Here is a 7,891-nt window from a genome sequence, read left to right as displayed (position 1 = left end):
GAACTACATAGCAAGACCCTATCTCAAAAAACAAAGGAAGAAAAAAAACACTTTAAAAATCATCATGTACACAAAGGGGTCATTCCACACATATTGTTCCAAACCTTACTTTTAAACTTAATGAGTACATGTTGGAAATAATTTCATTAATACATAGCTGCCTTTTAAAAAATGGTGCTTAGTGGGCCAGGGATTTAGCTCAGTGGCACCATGCCTGCCTCGCAAGCTCAAGGTCCTGAGTTTGATCCCCGGTACCAACAACAACAAAAAATTAATATCCCTTTGAATGAGTATACTATAATGTATATAGTCAGTCTACTACTAACAGCAGCTAAGTTGCTTATAGTGTTTTGACTACAAATAATTCTGCAGTGAATATCTTTATAAATATGTCTTAATGCCCAGTGTAAGCCAATTCATAGAATAAATTTCTGGTGATGAAATTTCTGGGTCAGAGTATAACTTCTTAATTTTGACAAGTAGTACCAAACTGTGCCACAATTTTTTATACTACTGAAAATGTTTTTGACTCCCTTTTATCTGCAGATCCTGACTCTACCAGTTATATTATCAGATTTTCCTAATTTTGCATTGCTTTTATTTTTAGTCTTTAAGTTATGAGTGAGGCTGAACATTTTGTACATATATAAAAGCCATTTGTATTTATTTATCTGTGTATTCTACTTAGGCCTTTTGTTGTTTTCTGTCACATTTTGACCTCCTTTAATTACAATTGCTTTTTAAGATCTCCATATTTCAATGAAACTAAACTTTTGTCATATTTGTGGCATTTTTTTCTCAGCTTATTTTTGGTTTAGGTCCTTATTTATTTTATGTGATTTTGGTTCTTGGCTTGCATAAATCTTTTTTTTTTTTGCCTTGTATAAATCTTTAATGTCAGAGACATAAATAAATTTGCCTGTGTTTTTGCTTATTTCTTTCTATTTGCTTAGGATAGCTTTGGGTCAGGAAGCTGTGTGGTCTCAGGAGTGAAGCTGCTAATATCTAATATCTGCTAATATTAGAGTTACACTTGAGACTTCTGGTTAAAGGCAGCAGATTCAACACATATGTTGTATTCCATTTCCTCGTGGAGCTCAACTGAAATCTAATGTTCTGATTGAGTAATACATTCACATGGTATTAAAGCCAAGAAATAGAGGCACAGACCAAAAAGTTTCCCTCATCCATGTCTCCCACTGGCACAGTTCCACTTCTTCCTGTCCATAAGTAAATACTGTTACTAGCTTCTTCTGTCTTTCCAGAGTTTCTTTATACATATGTAAGAAAATAAGAATTTTTAAAAATGAATTTCTTTTTTGCTTTTCTTTTTCATGTGTGTGTGCGTGTGTGTGCGCCTGTGCACATGTATGATACTGGGGTAAACCCAGGGCCTTCACTGAGCTACTTTCCCTAGCTCTTTTTTTTTTTGGTACCAGGGATCGAACTCAGGTCCTTGCACTTGTGAGGCAGGCGGCGGAACCACTAAGCTAAATCCCTGGCCCTCCCTAGCTCTTTTTAATTTTAAGACAGGGTCTCAATAAATTGCCCCGGCTGGGTTTGAACTTGTGATCCTCCTGCTTCAGCCTCCCAGAGTCCTGGGATTACAAATTTATAACACCACATCTGGCTTAGACAAATGAATATTTTAAAGGATAAACTTACAAAGACCAAGAAATAAATACACAAGGGACAATGACAAGGTGATTTTTAAAAGTAAATCTAGGCCTGGGAATTTAGCTCAGTGGCACCACGCCTGGCCTGGCGAGCGAGGTTCTGAGTTTGATCCCTGGTAAACCGCCCCCCCAAAAAGTGGATCTCTAAGAATAAATATGTGGTAAGTGGATCAAGAGATCTGAACAAGCTGAATCCTCTAGCAGCACATGAGAAAGTAAGTGGCGAGGGAGTTAGGCGGGGGAATATTCAGAGTCCACCAGATGACGCAGCAATTGGTGACCCCAAGTACTTTTGGAAACGTGGGTGAGGTTGCAGCTAAAAATAGTACGATGAATTGGAAGTCACTTCAGGAAGCAGAGGGACCTCAGGTCTCCGCCTTCACCCCCATCCTCCTTTACCGACGAGGGCCTGGCCCTTCTCTGTGGCGTCCAAAGAATGGGGGTTTTCTTCTGTCAGGAGAGTGAGAGAGGGGGAAACAAACACTGTTCTGTGAAAGGATACTGTCCTGAAGGAAAAGAAAACAAAACAGAAAACCAAGGAGAGTCTATAGAATTACCGGGGGACATCGGAGAGCTCCTGCTTTCCGTCTTCATCTCTTCTTAGCTGCCGAACCCTGAGAGCTGGCCTGGTGGCGAAAGCAGCTTTCCCTGGGGCCTGACACTGTGGAGAGAAATGCTCTGGCACACACCTGTAATCCCAGCGCTCAGGAGGCTAAGGCAGGAGGATCTTTGAGAGGTTGAGGCCAGCTGAGGCTACACAGCAAGTTCAAGGCCAGCCTGGACTACACAGAAAGACCTTGTCTCAAAAAACAGAAAACAAACAAACAAAACATTAAATTCAATTTTAAAAAATAGATGAATGAAAGAAAAAGTTATATAAGGATATACTGAGTATGTTGGTTACAAAAAATTAAAGCATTAAAGTGCTGTAAAGTTGATTCTTTAAACTATGTACATATTTAATTTTGTATAACTAAGTAAAAATCAGTAATCTGTCTTTTTTTTTCCCGCTGCTTCATGGAAAAGGGAGGAGGTGAAATGGAAAATGTGCATTGTTCCTAGCTGATGAGGAACCTGGGAAGGTAAAAATGAAACTTTCTTGTTCCGTGAGTCCACCGACCCAGCAGGGTGATTGATTGTCTTTCCATCTCCTGTTGAGGCAGAAGAAAAAAAGATATGAGCAGCTGGGAAACTTAGATGTAAAAATTTTTAAAAGAACTGTTGATGCAAAACTGACCTGAAACCTGGGCCTCTCTTAACAGGATTTTAACTCAAAGAAAAAAAATCCAAGGTAACTACAAAGAAAGGATTCCATCAAATGCAGAACTAAAATCAGAATTATACTAAAAGGACTATTAACAGCACTTAAGTGTCAGTGGAATAAATTCTTAATTGTATCTGGATATGAATTTTTTTAAGATTTACTTTAAAATGTACACAAAATGACTGTTGTCTTAAAGAATGTAAAATACTGTATGACTATTTTGATTTGTGGTTTTTATTTTTTAAAAAAATGGAAATGCTTTGTACAATCCTTTGATCAACCATATCTACGATCAAACTTGCTTTGTTCAGATCTACGAATCTGCCACTTTCAACTGCAGGCAAAATGAGCAGGACTGAAGCTGCCTCCAGGGTAGAATCAGCCCAACTTTCTCTGTGATTGCAATCTCTACGCAATTCTTCTCCTTACTTTAGAAAAACACTCAAAAATCCAACCTAAAACTAAAAAAGAATCTCTCCCTTTAGCTGTCACCCAACTTTCTCTTCGCCTTCATCACCATACAGTAGTTCCGCCCAGAATATTTGCCAACTTCCTTCTCTTCCTTTACTTCCTCACCATGCTACTTCTGAACCCCCTTGCAATCTTGCTTTCGATTTGGCAACGGCCTTGAAAGATGTCTCGGAGATCTCAAAGGACTTCTTACTTGCTAAATCGCTTAGATCTGCTGAAGCCTCACCCTTGTCAACCTCTCAGCCTTGGGCTTTTGAAACACTTAATTTCTCTCTCTCTCTCTCTCTCTCTCTCTCTCCCTGTCTGTCTTAAACCACTGCCCCCCAGCACCACCCTTCTCTGACACTCTTCTTTCCTGTTTTTTCTCTCTTCTCTTTTTTGGCTGCCCTTTCCCCTCCTATTCTCTACAAAACAAGCATCCTCTGGGTTCCCTTGGCCCTCTGCAGGCTTTGGCATCCGCCTGTGTCTCCAACCTCTTGCGCACCCTGTTCCTCCCTTGCTCGCCGCAGTCCAGTCACACTGGTGTTTCCGTTCCTCGTGCACTGAGCTCGGTGTCACCTCAGCACCTGCCCGCTCCACTTGGAAGACTTCTCCTGCCACCTGCAAGGGCCTTTGCCCAGCTCTTCCAGCTCAGAGCTCAGGTCTCAGTGCCACATCACTTCCAGAGCGGCCCCATCAGTGACTTCCTGGGGAAGGGGCTTTCCTATCCCACCAAACTAACCTGGTTTCCCCATTTTTCTATTTTAGAAAGAGCTTTTATCCTTTGAATTACACATATGGCTTATGGTTATAGATTTTAATTGTATTGGCTTTTTTGCATAAATATCTATCTTTCTTTTCTAAACATAAGGTCCCTGAGGACAGGAACCTGTCAGATTTGTACAACACAGTGTATTTAGCACTCACCATAGTCCTCGTGACAGCAAGTAACAAATATTTGTTGAACAAAGTGCTTTCCTCGTGCCAGATGCTACACTGAGTGCTTTCCAAATGTCGCCTCATTTTTATTCTCACAGTGACCTTACGTCAGGCCCATTTTCAGATGAGGAAACTGAAACTTACAGAGGCTGAGTAATATGCCCAGGATCTCACAGAAAAATGAGTCTGAGTACCTATCGGGCCAGGAAAGGATGTGGGGAAACCTCAGATGCATACTACTAGGTGAAAAGAAGCCAATCTGAAAAAGCTACATGGCATAGAAGTCCAACTACAAGACACGCTAGAAGACGCAAAACATGGAGACGGTAAAAGGGTGAGTGTCTGCCAGGAGACAGGAGGAGGGAGGGAAGAGCAGGCAGAGCACAAAAGATATTTAGGGCGGTGGAGCTTCTCTATGATACTAGAATGGTGGACGTATGCACATCTGTCTAAGCCTGTAGGATGTATGGCCCCAGGAGTGAACCCTAATGTGAATCATGAACTTCAGATGATTCTCATGTGTCACTGTAGCTTCGTCAGTTGTAACAAATGTACCACTCCCTGGGGGGCGCTGATGTGGGGGAGACGCCGCACATGTACAGCAGTGAGTGTGTGGGAAATCTCTGTGCCTTCTGCTCAATTTTGATGTGAATTTACAACTTTTCTAAAAAATAAAATCTTTATAAGCCTGAGCATCGGAGCTAGGATTTGAGAACACGTTTGTCTAACTCTAGGTAGGACATCTTCATTATCATTTATATCAGTTTCTAGTTGACAGATCTAATAGACTCACCTTCCCAATTTGCCTTCCACTTATTTCCTGCTGTCTCTTTCTATGGTTTCTCTGGTGGCCTCCTTCCAGGGCTCATTCCAAGCCCATGATGATCTGTGGGTGGGGCACTGGGGTCATGGTGAGGGCTGGGCGGTCCCAGCAGCTTCCTCTCTGAGGAGCTCTCAGCAAACAAGCAAAGCAGGAAAACCCCGAGATGGCCAGTGTTCTGACAGCTCTCCTTCCCCTCTCTGCATGCTCTTCTCCCCTAGATTTCCGGCTGCTTCCCACCTGCTGCTCCCGCCTTGGGCCTTCTCTCCATGTCCTCATAAACACACTCTAATTCATGTCTCCAACGAAAGCTACCTGTGCTGGGAAATGTTCATCATAGGATGGTAAATTAAAAAGGCAATATTGTGTAAAGTTTTTTTATGCCCCCCCCATTCATATGATGAAGGCCTAACCCCCAAGTACCTCATAACATGACCTCGTTTGCAAATAGGATCATTGTGGATATAATTTTTCCAACGAGGATGAGGTCCGAATGGAGTAGAGTGGCCCCTACCCCATTATGACTGTCGAGCTTGTAGGAAGAATGACACGTGGCAGACAGACGTGCATGGTTGGAAATGCCACGTGAGGATGATCGAGCTCATGCAGCAGGAGGGAACGCTTGCCAGGACTTCCAGCAAATCCCCAGAAGCGAGGGGAGAGGCCAGCAGCGGATTCTCCCACACAGACCTCACGAGGAGCTGGCCCTCCAGCACTTTCAGCTCGGCTCCTGGCCCCTAGAACAGTGAGACAATAGATCCTGTTGTCGAAGTCACTCAGCTATGGTACCTGGTCAGGGAACCCTGGAAAACAAGTAGAAATAATAGAATTCCAATTTTATACGCAAAAGTACCTCATGTATTATGGGTTATTCTTTTACACACAGACACGCATGCACACACATGTACACACGGAACTAAAGGAAATACGTAAATATATGTACTTTTTTTCCTTTCGCTGGGCATGGTAATGCATGCCTGAAATCCCAGCACTCAGGAAGCTAAGGCAGGAGGATTCCAAGTTCAAGGCCAACTCAGGCTACATAGCCAGTTCAAGGACAGCCTAAACTACAAAGTGAGACTCTGTTTTAAAAAAAAAAAAAAAATCCAAGAAAAAAAATTTTTAAAAAAGCAAAATCTTGTCTCAAAAAAAAAAAAAAGGAAATATGTTTTAAAAGTTAGCATGGTAGTGCGCAACTGTAATCCTAGCACTCTGGGAGGCTGAGACAGGAAGATGGCAAGTTAGAGTCCAGCCTGGGCAATTTAGAGACTTAGTGAGATCCTGTCTCAAAATTTAAATTTTTTTTAAATATTAAAAAGGACTGGGAATGGGCCAGGGATTTAGCTCAGTGGTTCCGCCGCCTGCCTTGCAAGCAGAAGGATCTGAGTTCGATCTCTGATACCAAAAAAAAAAAAGACTGGGAATGGTAGCTCAGTGCAAAGGCCCTCTGTTCAATTCCCAGTACTGCCCCCCTGTGAAGGAAAAGGAAATAATTAAGAGTGATTCTTTTGCCCAGGTGTGTTGATGCACGCCTGTAATCCTAGCACTTGGGAGGCTGAGGCAGGAGGATCCCCATGAGTTCAAGGCCAGCCTGGGCTACACAGTGAGTTCAAGTCAGTCTGAACTACATAGCAAGATCCTGACTCAAAACACCAAAAAAGAGTGATTCTTTGTGAACATGGATAACAGGTAATTTTGGTCTGTGCTTTTCTCTGTACCTATGGCTTTTCTCAGTTCTCTTACACATCTACAGTATTATGCATTACAATATATACAACCCCTGGTCCTCCGTTTCTCACCTGTAATTTCAAACTAGCTGTTCCAATCTTCCAGCACTGTTGTAAAGATGAAAGAACCTGACCTATATCACAGGTGCACTGGTTTCCCTAGAGGAGGCAAAGCAGCTCCAAAGTCGTAAAGCAAGACACAGAGCCTGTGTTCTTCCATGCTTCACTAGGCCTCCCTGCTGCTGCGACATAGGACATGTGGATGCTCAGCAAGGCCCTCTGGGTGTGAAGGACAAACATGGAGTGCTGAGATGGCAGGAAGGATCTCGCAGTGTAGGCCAGGCTGGCCTTGAACTCGTGGCGATCCACCTGCCTCAGCTTCCCAAGTGCTGGGATCACAGGCGTGCACCATCATACCCAGCTTGGGAGATATTTCTTAGTTTGGGGTGAGGGTCTGATGGGGCAATTGAAAAGGAAAGAGAGACCAAGGTAAAGAAGAAAACGGAGCCAGAAAGCCAGACAATTCCCTCCAACAGGAAGGAAAAAAGTCCTGGTTCTCCGTTTCTTCTTTGGAAACCTCTGGGGATTGGAATGAGCAACATAGCTTACTTAGTATCATTTTCCACAGCCCTTGGGAAGATATTCTTTCCCAAGGAGGAATGTTTGCCAACTTCCCTCCTTCTGGCCCTATCTGTGGTAAGCTGCTCTTTTCTGGACATGTTTAGGTAGATGGAACCAAAACACATAACCTTGCCTCTGATTTAATAGGGAAAGTAAGAGGTCTTGAAATTCTGTATTTAATTATTTGTGACTTCATATTAACCTTTATGGAGGTCACTGATGCCCTTTACCCGCTCACTCGGTCAAAATCTACACGCCTCGAAAGCGCAAGGACCCGAGTTCGATCCCCGGTACCAAAAAAAAGGACAAACTCTTTAAGTTATAAAGAAATGTTCTCAAGTGATAGAGCAGAGTTTGTTTTGGCATTTGGTGCTGGAGGCCCAAGGTCAAGGGG

At 42.8% G+C, this 7,891-nt stretch overlaps 1 long non-coding RNA gene across 1 annotated transcript; it reads right to left on the bottom strand.

Moving 5' to 3' along the window:
* Positions 1-574: 574 nt before the first annotated feature.
* Positions 575-4,831, bottom strand: LOC110351000 (uncharacterized). The gene is made up of 3 exons (XR_002398001.2): positions 4,318-4,831; positions 2,234-2,827; positions 575-2,126 (listed from the first exon to the last, which is right to left on the bottom strand). It is a non-coding gene; the product is annotated as an uncharacterized LOC110351000 (long non-coding RNA).
* Positions 4,832-7,891: the final 3,060 nt, after the last annotated feature.

Source organism: Heterocephalus glaber, unplaced genomic scaffold, assembly GCF_053883595.1.
Source record: "Heterocephalus glaber isolate CG9 unplaced genomic scaffold, H.glaber_assembly_v1.0 deba00001442, whole genome shotgun sequence".
NCBI lineage: Eukaryota > Metazoa > Chordata > Mammalia > Rodentia > Bathyergidae > Heterocephalus > Heterocephalus glaber.
Note: the sequence above shows the minus strand (reverse complement) of the source record. Positions and strands in the feature narration are given on the sequence as shown.